Genomic DNA, 17,771 nt, shown 5'->3' with positions numbered 1-17,771 from the left:
CGGTCATTCGCACCTTACCCGCTTTTGGCAAACTATGGCCTTCTTGCAGCCAAAAACCTCTGATCTCGCTTTTGATGATGTAAGGTTGGGCATTCAGACCTTGCTTCACCTGCTTTTCACCAAATATAGTCGGACATTCACACCTTCTTGCAGCCGAACACTTCCGCTCCACCTTTTAGTTTTCTATGGGGCATTCACACCTTTATTTTCACCGCATTTTATAAAAACACCACAGGAACACCGTATTGAGGCTTTGTTCTGACCGCTCATTCGGTGTCGCGTTTCTTTCAAGCATTTCTCCTGGTTAGCTCCCAGAGCCGTGTTAAAGTCTACTTCGCATTCACTCTCTTTTCTCAGCAGACTAAAAGAAACTTCCATCCTGCACCGCTGTTAGCTTTTTCACAAGAGCAGAGGAGAGCGCACCGTTCCCAGCGGCACTGCAGTACCGGGTCGATGCTTGGAGTGAACGGAGCAAGCTCCTTTTTCAACTCCTATTGATAAAAATCCATTTAATATGTAGTCCTTGCATAGACATATCACATATTAAACTGATAAGTACAGATGGATTATGTGCAATTAGTAAAGAGAGTAGAGGACGATCTCTCTCGTTGGAAGTCCTTACCTATATCACTTATGGGGAGAGTTACAACCATTAAAATGATGATACTACCAAAAGTTAACTATTTGTTCTCAATGATCCCCATAAAACCATCTGCTACATGGTTTAAGTCACTAGATTCATGCATTTCCAAATTTCTGTGGAAAAACAAACCACCACGTATTAGTTTAAAAACCCTACAGAAGACCAAGGACAGTGGTGGATTAGATTTACCTCATTTTCAGCACTATTCCTTAGCCAATAGGTTACAATATATATCAAAATGGTTTAAACCTTGTTGTTGTCACAGTTCCCAGAGACGTTGTAATCGTTGAGGATTCTATATTCACCCCCTCATTAGAGGCACGTGTTGCAGATTGATGACACTGAATCTTCTTCTCTGTTCATTGCTGGCATCATTCCCAGTATCGTAAGTGTTCGTGGCATTGTTAGCCTCTTCTTCTGGATCTTGATATCGAGCATCCTTTTGTATTTCTGGTTTGTAAGTCCTCTCTCTTCGTTCACCGGAGTCTTCGTCTCTTTGTCCTTGAGTTTGGTGATTTTTTCTTCTTTTGATGCCTTGACACAGTGTGACAGGTGATACCACATGGGAGATCTTTTAACTTGGACTGCTGTCCCTGTGCTGCGAAATGGCTGTGCTGCTCAAATGGTCTCTCCTTCATCATATACACAGTTATTTATACATCACCTTCCACCATGAAGCGTTGTCCCTTTTTGTTTCTCTCTTTGTTCTTAAAATGCTGTTATAAATGTCTAAACCAATCCATTAAACTAGATAATTATTGTCGGTCATTCACACCTTTCTCATCAGCTTTTTGCAAATTATGATCTGACATTCACACCTACTTGCAGCCGAACACCTCGGCTTCCGTTTTTGATGGTGTATATTTTGGCATTCGAACCTTTTCTTACCCACTTTTTACAAACTATGCTCGGACATTCACACCTTCTTGCAGCGAAACCCCTCCGCTCCCTCTTTTGATTTTGTATGTTCGGGCATTCGAACCTTTTCTTACCCGCTTTTTACAAACTATGGTCGGACATTCAAACCTTGTGGCCGAACACATCCACTTCTGCTTTTGATGATGTATAGTTGGGCATTCACACCTTTTCTTACCCATTTTTCAGTAATTATTGGTGGACATTCAGACCTTCTTGCAGCTGAACCCCTCTGCTCCCGCTTTTGATGGTGTATAGTCGGGCTTTCGAGGCTTTTCTTCAACGGTGTTTACAAATTATGGTTGGAAATTCAGACCTTGCAGCCGAACACCTCCGCTCCCTCTTTTGATCATACATTGTCGGGCATTCGCACCTTGTCTTACCCGCGTTTTACAAACCATGGTCGGACTTTCACACCTTCTTGTAGCCGAACAACTCCGCTCCCGCTATTGATTGTGTACAGTCGGGTATTTTAACCTTTTCTTACCCGCTTTTTACCAATTATGGTCGGACTTTCACACCGTCTTACAGCGGAACACCTCCGCTCCCTCTTTTGATGGTGTATGTTCGGGCATTCGAACTTTTTCTTACCCACTTTTTACAAACTATGGTCGGACATTCAAACCTTCTTGTAGCAGAACACATCCACTTCTTCTTTTGATGATGTATGGTTGGGCATTCGCACCTTTTCTTACCCATTTTTCAGGAATTATGGGTGGACATTCACACCTATTTGCAGTCGAACAGCTCTGCTCCCACTTTTGATTATGTTTGGTTGGATATTCGAACCTTTTCTTAACTGCTTTTTACAAACTTTTGTCGGACGTTCACACCTTCTTGCAGCCGAACACCTCCGTTTCCGCTTTTGATGGTATATATTCGGGCATTCGAACCTTTTCTTACCCACTTTTTACCAACTATGGTCGGACATTCACACCGTCTTTCAAGTGTAACACCTCCGCTCCCTCTTTTGATGGTGTATTTTCGGGCATTCGCACCTTTTCTTACCCGCTTTTTACAAACTATGGTTGGACATTCAAACCTTCTTGTAGCCGAAAACCTCCACTCCCTCTTTTGATCATACATTGTCGGGCATTCGCACCTTTTCTTACCCGCTTTCTACAAACAATGCTCGGACATTCAAACCTTCTTGTAGCCAAACACATCCACTCCTGCTTTTGTTGATGTATGGTTGGGCATTCGAACCTACTTGTTGCCCGCTTTTCATTAATTATGGGTGGACATTCAGACCTACTTGCAGCCGAACACCTCAGCTTCCGCTTTTGATGGTGTATATTTTTGCATTCGAACCTTTTCTTACCCGCTTTTTACAAACCATGGTCGGACTTTCACACCTTCTTTTAGCCGAACAACTCCGCTCCCGCTATTGATTGTGTAGAGTCGGGTATTTTAACCTTTTCTTACCCGCTTTTTACCAACTATGGTTGGACATTCACACCTTCTTACAGCGGAACACCTCCGCTCCCTCTTTTGATGGTGTATGTTCGGGCATTCGAACCTTTTCTTACCCACTTTTTACAAACTATGCTCGGACATTCACACCTTCTTGCAGCGAAACACCTCCGCTCCCTCTTTTGATTGTGTATGTTCGGGCATTCAAACCTTTTCTTACCCACCTTTTACAAACTATGGTCGGACATTCAAACCTTCTTGTGGCCGAACACATCCACTTCTGCTTTTGATGATGTATAGTTGGGCATTCACACCTTTTCTTACCCATTTTTCAGTAATTATTGGTGGACATTCAGACCTTCTTGCAGCTGAACACCTCTGCTCCCGCTTTTGATGGTGTATAGTCGGGCTTTCGAGGCTTTTCTTCAACGGTGTTTACAAATTATGGTTGGAAATTCAGACCTTGCAGCCGAACACCTCCGCTCCCTCTTTTGATCATACATTGTCGGGCATTCGCACCTTGTCTTACCCGCGTTTTACAAACCATGGTCGGACTTTCACACCTTCTTGTAGCCGAACAACTCCGCTCCCGCTATTGATTGTGTACAGTCGGGTATTTTAACCTTTTCTTACCCGCTTTTTACCAATTATGGTCGGACATTCACACCGTCTTACAGCGGAACACCTCCGCTCCCAATTTTGATGGTGTATGTTCGAGCATTCGAACTTTTTCTTACCCACTTTTTACAAGCTATGGTCGGACATTCAAACCTTCTTGTAGCAGAACACATCCACTTCTTCTTTTGATGATGTATGGTTGGGCATTCGCACCTTTTCTTACCCATTTTTCAGGAATTATGGGTGGAAATTCACACCTACTTGCAGTCGAACAGCTCTGCTCCCACTTTTGATTATGTTTGGTTGGATATTCGAACCTTTTCTTAACTGCTTTTTACAAACTTTGGTCGGACGTTCACACCTTCTTGCAGCCGAACACCTCCGCTTCCGCTTATGATGGTATATATTCGGGCATTCGAACCTTTTCTTACCCGCTTTTTACCAACTATGGTCGGACATTCGCACCATCTTACAGCGGAACACCTCCGCTCCCTCTTTTGATGGTGTATTTTCGGGCATTCAAACCTTTTCTTACCCGCCTTTTACAAACTATGGTCGGACATTCAAACCTTCTTGTGTCCGAACACATCCACTTCTGCTTTTGATGATGTATAGTTGGGCTTTCACACCTCTTCTTACCCATTTTTCAGTAATTATTGGTGGACATTCAGACCTTCTTGCAGCTGAACACCTCTGCTCCCGCTTTTGATGGTGTATAGTCGGGCTTTCGAGGCTTTTCTTCAACGGTGTTTACAAATTATGGTTGGAAATTCAGACCTTGCAGCCGAACACCTCCGCTCCCTCTTTTGATCATACATTGTCGGACATTCGCACCTTGTCTTACCCGCGTTTTACAAACCATGGTCGGACATTCACAGCTTCCTCTCCACCATACTTGTATGGTGGGATATTCACACCCACTTGCATCCGAAGACCTCCGCCCCCACTTTTGTTGATATTTAGTCGGTCGTTCACACCTTACCCGTTTTCTTGCAGCCAAACACCTCTGATCTCGCTTTTGATGATGTAAGATTGGGCATTCAGACCTTGCTTTTCCTGCTTTTCACCAACTATAGACGGACATTCACACCTTCTTGCAGCCGAACACTTCCGCTCCACCTTTTAGGTTTCTATCACACCTTTTTTTTCACCGCATTTTATAGATTATGGTTGGAAATTCTCAACCACTCATCCGAAGACCTCTCCTCCCGCTTTTGTTAATATATTTGAACTTTAGTCAGACATTCACACCTACTTGCAGCCGAACACCACCTCTCTAGCTTTTGATGATGTATGGTCCGGCATTCTTACCGTTTCTAACACATTTTTCAGCAATTATGGTAGGACATTCACACCTTCTTGCAGCTGAACACCTCCTCTCCCACTTATGATCATGTGCAGATTGATTTTCGAAAATTTTCTTTCATGTTTTCTAGCAATTAATGATGGACATTTAGACCTTCTTGCAGCTGAACACCTCCGCTCCCGCTTTTGATCATACATTGTCAGGCATTCGAACCTTGTCTTACAAACTTTAGTCAAACATTCACACCTTTTTGCAGCCGAACACAGTTTTTTTCAGCCGAACTTGGACATTCGCACCTTTTCTCACCCGCTTTTTGCAAACTATGGTCGGCCATTCACAGCTTCCTCTCCACCATACTTCTATGGTGGGATATTCACACCCACTTGCATCCGAAGACCTCCGCCCCCACTTTTGTTGATATTTAGTCGGTCATTCGCACCTTACCCACTTTTGGCAAACTATGGCCTTCTTGCAGCCAAAAACCTCTGATCTCGCTTTTGATGATGTAAGGTTGGGCATTCAGACCTTGCTTCACCTGCTTTTCACCAAATATAGTCGGACATTCACACCTTCTTGCAGCCGAACACTTCCGCTCCACCTTTTAGTTTTCATTGAATCCTAGTAAACAGCCGAACACTTCCACTCCTGCTTTTGATGATGTATGGTTGGGCATTCACACCTTTTTTTTGCCCATTTTTCAGGAATTATTGGTGGACATTCACACCTTGCAGCTGAACACCTCCTATCCCACTTATGATCATGTGTGGTTTTATTTTCGAAAAGTTTCTTTCATGTTTTCTAGCAATTATTGATGGACATGTAGACCTTCTTGCAGCTGAACACCTCCGCTCCCGCTTTTGATCATACATTGTCAGGCATTCGCACCTTGTCTTACCCACTTTTTACAAACTTTAGTCGAACAGTCACACCTACTTGCAGCCGAACACAACCTCTCTCGCTTTTGATGATGTATGGACCGGCATTCTTACCTTTTCTAACACATTTTTCAGCAATTATGGTCGGAGATTCACACCTACTCACAGCTGAACAACTCCGCTACCGCATTTGATGGTGTATAGTCGGGCATTTTCACGCTTTCTCATCAGCTTTTTGCAAATTATGATCTGACATTCACACCTACTTGCAGTCGAACAGCTCTGCTCCCGCTTTTGATTATGTTTGGTTGGATATTCGAACCTTTTCTTAACTGCTTTTTACAAACTTTGGTTGGACGTTCACACCTTCTTGTAGCCGAACACATGCACTCCTGCTTTTGATGATGTATGGTTGGGCATTCGCACCTTTTTTTTACCCATTTTTCAGGTATTATGGGTGGACATTCACACCTTCTTGCAGCTGGACACCTCCCCTCCCACTTATGATCATGTGTGGTTTGATTTTCGAAAATTTTCTTTCGTGTTTTCTAGCAATTATTGATGGACATTTAGACCTTCTTGCAGCTGAACACCACCTCTCCCGATTTTGATGATGTATGGACCGGCATTTTTACCTTTTCTAACACATTTTTCAGCAATTATGGTTGGAGATTCACACCTACTCACAGCCGAACAACTCCGCTACCGCATTTGATGGTGTATAGTCGGGCATTCTCACCCTTTCTCATCAGCTTTTTGCAAATTATGATCTGACATTCACACCTACTTCCAGTCGAACAGCTCTGCTCCCGCTTTTGATTATGTTTGGTTAGATATTCGAACCTTTTCTTAACTGCTTTTTACAAACTTTGGTCGGACGTTCACAATATCTTGCAGCCGAACACCTCCGCTCCCGCTTTTGATGGTGTATATTCGGGCATACGAACCTTTTCTTACCCGCTTTTTACAAACCAAGGTCGGACTTTCACACCTTCTCTTAGCTGAACAACTCCGCTCCCTCTTTTGATTGTGTACAGTCGGGTAATTTAACCTTTTCTTACCCGCTTTTTACCATCTATGGTCGGACATTCACACCGTCTTACAGCGGAACACCTCCGCTCCCTCTTTTGATGATGTATGGTTAGGCATTCGCACCTTTTCTTACCCATTTTTCAGTAATTATGGGTAGACATTCACACCTTCTTGCAGCTGAACACCTCCTCTCCCGCTTATGATCATGTGCAGTTTGATATTCGAAAATTTTCTTTCATGTTTTCTAGCAATTATTGATGGACATTCAGACCGTCTTGCAGCTGAACACCTCCGCTCCCACTTTTGATGGTGTATAGTCGGGCTTTCGAGCCTTTTCTTCCCCGGTTTTTACAAATTATGGTTGGACATTCAGACCTTCTTGCAGCCGAAAACCTCCACTCCCTCTTTTGATCATACATTGTCGGGCATTCGCACCTTTTCTTACCCGCTTTTTACAAACCATGGTCGGACTTTCACACCTTTTAGTAGCCGAACAACTCCGCTCCCGCTATTGATTGTGTACAGTCGGGTATTTTAACCTTTTCTTACCCGCTTTTTACCAACTATGGTTGGACATTCACACCTTCTTACAGCAGAACACCTCCGCTCCCTGTTTTGATTATGTATGGTTTGACATTCGCACCTTCTCTCACCCGCCTTTTACTATGGTCGGCCATTCACAGCTTCCTCTCCACCATACTTGTATGGTGGGATATTCACACCCACCTGCATCCGAAGACCTCCGCCCCCACTTTTGTTGATATTTAGTCGGTCATTCGCACCTTACCCGCTTTTGGCAAACTATGGCCTTCTTGCAGCCAAACACCTCTGATCTCGCTTTTGATGATGTAAGGTTGGGCATTCAGACCTTGCTTCACCTGCTTTTCACCAAATATAGTCGGACATTCACACCAACTTGCATCCGAAGACCTCCGCCCCAAATTTTGTTGATATTTAGTCGGACATTCGCACCTTACCCGCTTTTGGCAAACTATGGCCTTCTTGCAGCCAAACACCTCTGATCTCGCTTTTGATGATGTAAGGTTGGGCATTCAGACCTTGCTTCACCTGCTTTTCACCAAATATAGTCGGACAGTCACACCTTCTTGCAGCCGAACACTTCCGCTCCACCTTTTAGTGTTCTATCACACCTTTTTTTCACCGCATTTTATACATTATGGTTGGAAATTTTCAACCACTCTCATCCGAAGACCTCTCCTCCCACTTTTGTTAATATATTTGAACTTTAGTCGGACATTCAAACCTTCTTGCAGCTGAACCACCTCCGCTCCCTGTTTTGATCATATATGGTTTGGCAATACTACCTTTTCTTACCCGTTTGTGAGTAATTATGGCTGGACATTCACACCTACTTGCAGCCGAACACAACCTCTCTCGCTTTTGATGATGTATGGACCGGCATTCTTACCTTTTCTAACACATTTTCCAGCAATTATGGTCGGAGATTCACACCTACTCACAGCCGAACAACTCCGCTACCGCATTTGATGGTGTATAGTCGGGCATTCTCACCCTTTCTCATAAGCTTTTGGCAAATTATGATCTGACATTCACACCTACTTGCAGTCGAACAGCTCTGCTCCCGCTTTTGATTATGTATGGTTGGATATTCGAACCTTTTCTTAACTGCTTTTTACAAACTTTGGTTGGATGTTCACACCTTCTTGTAGCCGAACACATGCACTCCTGCTTTTGATGATGTATGGTTGGGCATTCGCACCTTTTTTTTACCCATTTTTCAGGTATTATGGGTGGACATTCACACCTTCTTGCAGCTGAACACCTCCTCTCCCACTTATGATCATGTGTGGTTTGATTTTCGAAAATTTTCTTTCATGTTTTCTAGCAATTATTGATGGACATTTAGACCTTCTTGCAGCTGAACACCACCTCTCCCGATTTTGATTATGTATGGACCGGCATTTTTACCTTTTGTAACACATTTTTCAGCAATTATGGTCGGAGATTCACACCTACTCACAGCCGAACAACTCCGCTACCGCATTTGATGGTGTATAGTCGGGCATTCTCACCCTTTCTCATCAGCTTTTTGCAAATTATGATCTGACATTCACACCTACTTGCAGTCGAACAGCTCTGCTCCCGCTTTTGATTATGTATGGTTGGATATTCGAACCTTTTCTTAACTGCTTTTTACAAACTTTGGTTGGACGTTCACACCTTCTTGTAGCCGAACACATGCACTCCTGCTTTTGATGATGTATGGTTGGGCATTCGCACCTTTTTTTTACCCATTTTTCAGGTATTATGGGTGGACATTCACACCTTCTTGCAGCTGAACACCTCCCCTCCCACTTATGATCATGTGTGGTTTGATTTTCGAAAATTTTCTTTCATGTTTTCTAGCAATTATTGATGGACATTTAGACCTTCTTGCAGCTGAACACCACCTCTCCCGATTTTGATGATGTATGGACCGGCACTTTTACCTTTTCTAACACATTTTTCAGCAATTATGGTTGGAGATTCACACCTACTCACAGCCGAACAACTCCGCTACCGCATTTGATGGTGTATAGTCGGGCATTCTCACCCTTTCTCATCAGCTTTTTGCAAATTATGATCTGACATTCACACCTACTTCCAGTCGAACAGCTCTGCTCCCGCTTTTGATTATGTTTGGTTAGATATTCGAACCTTTTCTTACCCGCTTTTTACCAACTATGGTTGGACATTCACACCTTCTTACAGCAGAACACCTCTGCTCCCTGTTTTGATTATGTATGGTTTGACATTCGCACGTTTTCTTATCCATTTTTCAGTAATTATGGGTAGACATTCACACCTTCTTGCAGCTGAACACCTCCTCTCCCGCTTATGATCATGTGCAGTTTGATATTTGAAAATTTTCTTTCATGTTTTCTAGCAATTATTGATGGACATTCAGACCGTCTTGCAGCTGAACACCTCCGCTCCCACTTTTGATGGTGTATAGTCGGGCTTTCGAGCCTTTTCTTCCCCGGTTTTTACAAATTATGGTTGGACATTCAGACCTTCTTGCAGCCGAAAACTTCCACTCCCTCTTTTGATCATACATTGTCGGGCATTCGCACCTTTTTGTACCCGCTTTTTACAAACCATGGTCGGACTTTCACACCTTTTAGTAGCCGAACAACTCCGCTCCCGCTATTGATTGTGTACAGTCGGGTATTTTAACCTTTTCTTACCCGCTTTTTACCAACTATGGTTGGACATTCACACCTTCTTACAGCAGAACACCTCCGCTCCCTGTTTTGATTATGTATGGTTTGACATTCGCACCTTCTCTCACCCGCCTTTTACTATGGTCGGCCATTCACAGCTTCCTCTCCACCATACTTGTATGGTGGGATATTCACACCCACTTGCATCCGAAGACCTCCGCCCCCACTTTTGTTGATATTTAGTCGGTCATTCGCACCTTACCCGCTTTTGGCAAACTATGGCCTTCTTGCAGCCAAACACCTCTGATCTCGCTTTTGATGATGTAAGGTTGGGCATTCAGACCTTGCTTCACCTGCTTTTCACCAAATATAGTCGGACATTCACACCCACTTGCATCCGAAGACCTCCGCCCCAAATTTTGTTGATATTTAGTCGGACATTCGCACCTTACCCGCTTTTGGCAAACTATGGCCTTCTTGCAGCCAAACACCTCTGATCTCGCTTTTGATGATGTAAGGTTGGGCATTCAGACCTTGCTTCACCTGCTTTTCACCAAATATAGACGGACATTCACACCTTCTTGCAGCCGAACACTTCCGCTTTTAGTGTTCTATGAGGCATTCACATATTTTCTTTCACCGTATTTTATAGATTATGGTTGGAAATTCTCACCCACTCTCATCCGAAGACCTCTCCTCCCGCTTTTGTTAATATATAGTCGGGCATTCGAACCTTTTCTTACCCGCTTTTTACAAATTATGGTCGAACATTCACACCTACTTGCAGCTGAATACTTCCGCTCCACCTTTTAGGTATGTATGGTTGGCATTTGCACTTCTTTTTATACTGATTGCTGAAGATTAAGTTGTTCTTTCTCAAACTACAATTTTTTTTTAATTGTTGAAACTTGATTTGAAGTGGATAAATAAGGAGGACAAACAGTTTTAAGTCAGGCTGATAGAAGGAATTAATTTTATAGCAAAATCTGTATTTCGTCATATGTCGAGAGATGCTTATTGCTGAAGAAGTTCTTTCTCATTCTACAAAGTACAACGTTGTTTATCGTTGAAACTTGATTAGACATGAATAAATATGAAGGACAAAGCAGTCTTAACTTGGTTTGAGTTAATGAATTCGTTTTATAGGAGAATCCGAATTCGTGCATAACTCATAAAATAGAGCTTATTTTCGGATTCCTGAAGAATGAGTCTGGTTCTTTCTCATAATACAAAGTTTGTTGTTTATTGTTGAAACTTCATCAGAAGTGAAGAAATAAATGAATGCCTATCAACAAATGTGGGATCTAAACTCTACTGCTTCCTCTAAAATAATTTCCTTTCTCAATTTAGAAATGTGTGTGTGTAAGTCACAACACCCGTGACACCAAAACGGCTTTCTTTTCTCTACACTCTGCACTATGAGCACACACACCAAATCAGAAAGGCTTTTTTCTCTCTTTTCTACATTATGGACTGTGGGGACACAAAACCGCTCTCTCTCTTTTTTTTTTTTTATCGTCTGCCAGGGCGTTGTCTCACGTATTAGATTATGCTTAAGATACGAATGGGTTTATCAGTCACATCAGAATCCATACATACTGATCCTCCCGTAATAAAATGGTCGGATCTTATCAAACACACTTTGTTTCTTGTGACAATCAAGTCAGCGAAACAGCGTATACACGTCAAGACACTGAATCAAGTTTGCCACAAGAACTCATAAGTTTGGCAGTATTGCTCTGCCGTCAGCAATCATACACCCATTTTATTTTCGTGAGACATGTGCAAGCACCTGTTCATCTACTGTTCTATCACTATGAATTAGTGATCTATTATCAATAAGGATACTTCTACAACTACTATCAAAGTATGTCCGGACTTCTTATGTTGTCAGTTGCTATATATGAATAAGTGGGTAGCTACTGACAAGCATTAAGCATGTCACACAGCCCAAACATATAACATTTCAGGACACACCACACAGTTAACAACCACAGTGAAGCGTGTCAAAGCCCAAACATGTAACATTCAACAGGACACTTACACAACACATTCAAATCAAACAGTCAGACAACATACAAGAACATATACCCCAGCCGGCATTGCTCCCTGCCTATTTTCGTACAGCACACTATGTGTGCGCACACCTTTATTCACAAACTCTTCAACTTATACTCTTTTACCGAAGCTGCTACAGCTCGATTGGCCGAATACCCTTTGATCCTATTTCGGTGAATTTGACATCTGCCTTACATATAACAGATTAGCGGTTTAGCAGTTTTAATTTAGTTTGAGTGAAGGAATTCATTTTATAGCAAAATCCGAAATCGTGAAGAACTCATGAAAGTAAGCTTATTCTCGGATTCCTGAAACTTTAGATTTGCTCTTTCTTTTACTGCAAAGTACAACGTTGTTTTTTTTGTTTAAATCTTTCTAGACATGGTAAATATTAAGGACAAAGCAGTTTTCACATAGTTTGAGTGAAGGAATTCATTTTATAGATAAAATCCCAAGAGTCTGCTGAGAAAAGAGAGTGAATGCGAAGTAGACTTTAACACGGCTATGGGAGCGAGCCGAGTGTGGGCTAACCAGGAGAATTGCTTGAAAGAAACGCGACCCCGAATGAGCGGTCAGAACAAAGCCTCAATACGGGATTCTCGTGGTGTTTTTGTTGCTGCCTTGTCTTTTGCACAGAGTAAAAGACAAGGCAGCCATCGAATAGGGCCCGATTGTTCCTACTTGGTCAGCCGAGGAGCAAGGGGGGGGAGCAAGCGTCTCAACCAAGCTATGCCAACTAGCCTGATGCCCTGCTCCTGCAGTGATGGATAATCATACACTGGTTTCTCTTCATAATGTACAAGTCTTTCGCCTTTTGCTAAAGACTTCCGTGGAGAGCAGCACTAATGAGTTGTTTCTATTTTTGGCAGGCTTTAACTTTGCGGGTGAAGATCTTTCTGTCTGTGCAAAAGAAATCTTGTTACTGTGCAGAGTGACTTCTCTGAGTAGAGTCGCCTTACTTGTTGCGACTGTGCCGATGTTCGAAGCTGGAGTGCAAAGTTGTTGCTTGAATGGTGCTCGCTGGAGCGTGTGGTAGTGTAAAGTTATACCATTTAAAAGGGCTGAAGAGTGCTCAGTGCAGCGGGTGGGCGGAGGTGCAAAGTGACACTATGGCCATAAAAAGAACACCGCTACAAGTGCGCATTGTGCCAGGAAGGGCCCTCGGACGTGAACCAGTGGACAGATATCGCTTCTCGGCCTTTTGGCTAAGATCAAGTGTAGTATCTGTTCTTAGCAGTTTAATATGTGATATGTCTATGCAAGGACTACATATTAAATGGATTTTTATCAATAGGAGTCCGGACATTCGCACCTTGTCTTACCCGCGTTTTACAAACCATGGTCGGACTTTCACACCTTCTTGTAGCTGAACAACTCCGCTCCCGCTATTGATTGTGTACAGTCGGGTATTTTAACCTTTTCTTACCCGCTTTTTACCAATTATGGTCGGACATTCACACCGTCTTACAGCGGAACACCTCCGCTCCCTCTTTTGATGGTGTATGTTCGGGCATTCGAACTTTTTCTTACCCACTTTTTACAAACTATGGTCGGACATTCAAACCTTCTTGTAGCAGAACACATCCACTTCTTCTTTTGATGATGTATGGTTGGGCATTCGCACCTTTTCTTACCCATTTTTCAGGAATTATGGCTGGACATTCACACCTACTTGCAGTCGAACAGCTCTGCTCCCACTTTTTATTATGTTTGGTTGGATATTCGAACCTTTTCTTAACTGCTTTTTACAAACTTTGGTCGGACGTTCACAACTTCTTACAGCCGAACACCTCCGCTTCCGCTTTTGATGGTATATAATCGGGCATTCGAACCTTTTCTTACCCGTTTTTTACCAACTATGGTCGGACATTCACACCGTCTTTCAGCGGAACACCTCCGCTCCCTCTTTTGATGGTGTATGTTCGGGCATTCGCACCTTTTCTTACCCGCTTTTTACAAACTATGGTCGTACATTCAAACCTTCTTGTAGCCGAAAACCTCCACTCCCTCTTTTGATCATACTTTGTCGGGCATTCGCACCTTTTCTTACCCGCTTTTTACAAACTATGCTCGGACATTCAAACCTTCTTGTAGCCAAACACATCCACTCCTGCTTTTGTTGATGTATGGTTGGGCATTCGAACCTACTTGTTGCCCGCTTTTCATTAATTATGGGTGGACATTCACACCTTGTCGCAGCCAAACACCTCCGCTCCCTGTTTTGATCATGTATGGTTGGACATTCGCACCTTTTCTCACCCGCTTTTTGCAAACTATGGTCGGCCATTCACAGCTTCCTCTCCACCATACTTGTATGGTGGGATATTCACACCCACTTGCATCCGAAGACCTCCGCCCCCACTTTTGTTGATATTTAGTCGATCATTCACACCTTACCCGTTTTCTTGCCGCCAAACACCTCTGATCTCGCTTTTGATGATGTAAGATTGGGCATTCAGACCTTGCTTTTCCTGCTTTTCACCAACTATATATATAACATTCACACCTTCTTGCAGCCGAACACTTCCGCTCCACCTTTTAGGTATCTATCACACCTTTTTTTTCACCGCATTTTATAGATTATGGTTGGAAATTCTCAACCACTCATCCGAAGACCTCTCCTCCCGCTTTTGTTAATATATTTGAACTTTACTCAGACATTCACACCTACTTGCAGCCGAACACCACCTCTTTTGATGATGTATATTCCGGCATTCTTACCGTTTCTAACACATTTTTCAGCAATTATGGTAGGACATTCACACCTTCTTGCAGCTGAACACCTCCTCTCCCACTTATGATCATGTGCGGATTGATTTTCGAAAATTTTCTTTCATGTTTTCTATTAATTAAAAATGGACATTTAGACCTTCTTGCAGCTGAACACCTCCGCTCCCGCTTTTGATCATAGATTGTCAGGCATTCGCACCTTGTCTTACCCGCTTTTTACAAAATTTAGTCGAACATTCACACCTTTTTGCAGCCGAATTTGGGCATTCGAACCTTTTCATACCCACTTTTTACCAACTATGGTCGGACATTCACACCGTCTTACAGCGGAACACCTCCGCTCCCTCTTTTGATGGTGTATGTTCGGGCATTCGAACCTTTTCTTACCCGCTTTTTACAAACTATGCTCGGACATTCAAACCTTCTTGTAGCCGAACACATCCACTCCTGCTTTTGATGATGTATGGTTGGGCATTCGAACCTACTTGTTGCCCGCTTTTCATTAATTATGGGTGGACATTCACACCTTGTCGCAGCCAAACACCTCCGCTCCCTGTTTTGATCATGTATGGTTGGACATTCGCACCTTTTCTCACCCGCTTTTTGCAAACTATGGTCGGCCATTCACAGCTTCCTCTCCACCATACTTGTATGGTGGGATATTCACACCCACTTGCATCCGAAGACCTCCGCCCCCACTTTTGTTGATATTTAGCCGATCATTCGCACCTTACCCGCTTTTGGCAAACTATGGCCTTCTTGCAGCCAAAAACCTCTGATCTCGCTTTTGATGATGTAAGGTTGGGCATTCAGACCTTGCTTCACCTGCTTTTCACCAAATATAGTCGGACATTCACACCTTCTTGCAGCCGAACACTTCCGCTCCACCTTTTAGTTTTCTATGGGGCATTCACACCTTTTTTTACACCGCATTTTATAAAAACACCACAGGAACACCGTATTGAGGCTTTGTTCTGACCGCTCATTCGGTGTCGCGTTTCTTTCAAGCAATTCTCCTGGTTAGCCCGCACTCGGCTCGCTCCCAGAGCCGTGTTAAAGTCTGCTTCGCATTCACTCTCTTTTCTCAGCAGATTAAAGAAACTTCCATCCTGCACCGCTGTTTGCTTTTTCACAAGAGCAGATGAGAGCGCACCGTTCCCAGCGGCACTGCAGTACCGGGTCGATGCTTGGAGTGAACGGAGCAAGCTCCTTTTTCAACTCCTATTGATAAAAATCCATTTAATATGTAGTCCTTGCATAGACATATAACATATTAAACTGATAAGTACAGATACTACACTTGATCTTAGCCAAAATGCCGAGAAGCGATAACTGTCCACTGGTTCACGTCCGAGGGCCCTTCCTGGCACAATGCGCACTTGTAGCGGTGTTCGTTTTATGGCCATAGTGTCACTTTGCACCTCCGCCCACCCGCTGCACTGAGCACTCTTCAGCCCTTTTAAATGGTATAACTTTACACTACCGCACGCTCCAGCGAGCACCATTCAAGCAACATCGGCACAGTCGCAACAAGTGAGGCGACTCTACTCAGAGAAGTCACTCTGCACAGTAACAAGATTTCTTTTGCACAGACAGAAAGGGCTTCACCCGCAAAGGTAAAGCCTGCCAAAAATAGAAACAATTCATTAGTGCTGCTCTACACGGAAGTCTTTAGTAAAAGGCGAAAGACTTGTACATTATGAAGAGAAACCAGTGTATGATTATCCATCACTGCGGGAGCAGGGCATCAGGCTAGTTGGCATAGCCACCTTCCCCATGGTGAGCTTTGCTTGGTTGAGACGCTTGCTCCCCCCCCTTGCTCCTCGGCTGACCAAGTAGGAACAATCGGGCCATATTCGATGGCGGCCTTGTCTTTTACTCTGTGCAAAAGACAAGGCAGCCACAAACAACACGGGAACACCGTGTTGAGGCTTTGATCTGACTGCTCATTCGGTGTCGCGTTTCTTTCAAGCAATTCTCCCAGTTAGCCCGCACTCGGCTCGCTCCCAGAACCGTGTTTAAGTCTGCTTCGCATTCACTCTCTTTTATCAGCAGATTAAAAGAAAGTTTCATCTTAGGCTCCCTGAAACTTCCATCCTGCACCGCTGTTTGCTTTTTCACAAGAGCAGAGGAGAGCGCACCGTTCCCAGCGGCACTGCAGTACCGGGTCGATGCTTGGAGTGAACGGAGCAAGCTCCTTTTTCAACTCCTATTGATACAAATCCATTTAATATGTAGTCTCGCATAGAGGACATATCAGACATTAAACTGATAAGAACAGATACTACACTTGATCTTAGCCAAAAGGCCGAGAAGCGATAACTGTCCACTGGTTCACGTCCGAGGGCCCTTCCTGGCACAATGCGCACTTGTAGCGGTGTTCTTTTTATGGCCATAGTGTCACTTTGCACCTCCGCCCACCCGCTGCACTGAGCACTCTTCAGCCCTTTTAAATGGTATAACTTTACACTACCACACGCTCCAGCGAGCACCATTCAAGCAACATCGGCACAGTCGCAACAAGTGAGGCGACTCTACTCAGAGAAGTCACTCTGCACAGTAACAAGATTTCTTTTGCACAGACAGAAAGGGCTTCATCCGCAAAGGTAAAGCCTGCCAAAAATAGAAACAACTCATTAGTGCTGCTCAACGTTGTACTTTGCAGTAAAAGAAAGAGCAAATCTAAAGTTTCAGGAATCCGAGAATAAGCTTACTTTCATGAGTTCTTCACGATTTCGGATTTTGCTATAAAATGAATTCCTTCACTCAAACTAAATTAAAACTGCTAAACCGCTAATCTGTTACATACAAGGCAGATGTCAAATTCACCGAAATAGGATCTAAGGGTATTTGGCCAATCGAGCTGTAGCAGCTTCGGTAAAAGAGTATAAGTTGAAGAGTTTGTGAATAAAGGTGTGCGCACACATAGTGAGTTGTAGGAAAATAGGCAAGGAGCAATGCCGGCTGGGGTATATGTTCTTGTATGTTGTCTGACT

At 43.4% G+C, this 17,771-nt stretch overlaps 4 non-coding genes and 2 pseudogenes across 4 annotated transcripts; 2 read left to right on the top strand and 4 right to left on the bottom strand.

The window, feature by feature from the left end:
• Positions 1-412: 412 nt before the first annotated feature.
• Positions 413-589, bottom strand: LOC140314828 (U2 spliceosomal RNA; annotated as a pseudogene).
• Positions 590-12,818: 12,229 nt separating this feature from the next.
• Positions 12,819-12,932, top strand: LOC140314873 (U5 spliceosomal RNA). The gene has a single exon (XR_011917202.1). It is a non-coding gene; the product is annotated as a U5 spliceosomal RNA (small nuclear RNA).
• A 298-nt stretch (positions 12,933-13,230) lies between these two features.
• On the top strand, positions 13,231-13,398 carry LOC140314826 (U2 spliceosomal RNA; annotated as a pseudogene).
• A 2,519-nt stretch (positions 13,399-15,917) lies between these two features.
• LOC140314934 (U2 spliceosomal RNA) lies at positions 15,918-16,105 on the bottom strand. Its single transcript, XR_011917258.1, has one exon. It is a non-coding gene; the product is annotated as a U2 spliceosomal RNA (small nuclear RNA).
• A 275-nt stretch (positions 16,106-16,380) lies between these two features.
• Positions 16,381-16,494, bottom strand: LOC140314878 (U5 spliceosomal RNA). The gene has a single exon (XR_011917206.1). It is a non-coding gene; the product is annotated as a U5 spliceosomal RNA (small nuclear RNA).
• Positions 16,495-16,905: 411 nt separating this feature from the next.
• Positions 16,906-17,095, bottom strand: LOC140314912 (U2 spliceosomal RNA). Its single transcript, XR_011917238.1, has one exon. It is a non-coding gene; the product is annotated as a U2 spliceosomal RNA (small nuclear RNA).
• Positions 17,096-17,771: the final 676 nt, after the last annotated feature.

The sequence above is a fragment of the Leuresthes tenuis genome, unplaced genomic scaffold (assembly GCF_036924035.1).
Source record: "Leuresthes tenuis unplaced genomic scaffold, fLeuTen1.0.hap1 SCAF_9, whole genome shotgun sequence".
Classification (NCBI taxonomy): Eukaryota; Metazoa; Chordata; class Actinopteri; order Atheriniformes; family Atherinopsidae; genus Leuresthes; species Leuresthes tenuis.
This window is presented reverse-complemented; position numbering and strand designations above follow the sequence as displayed.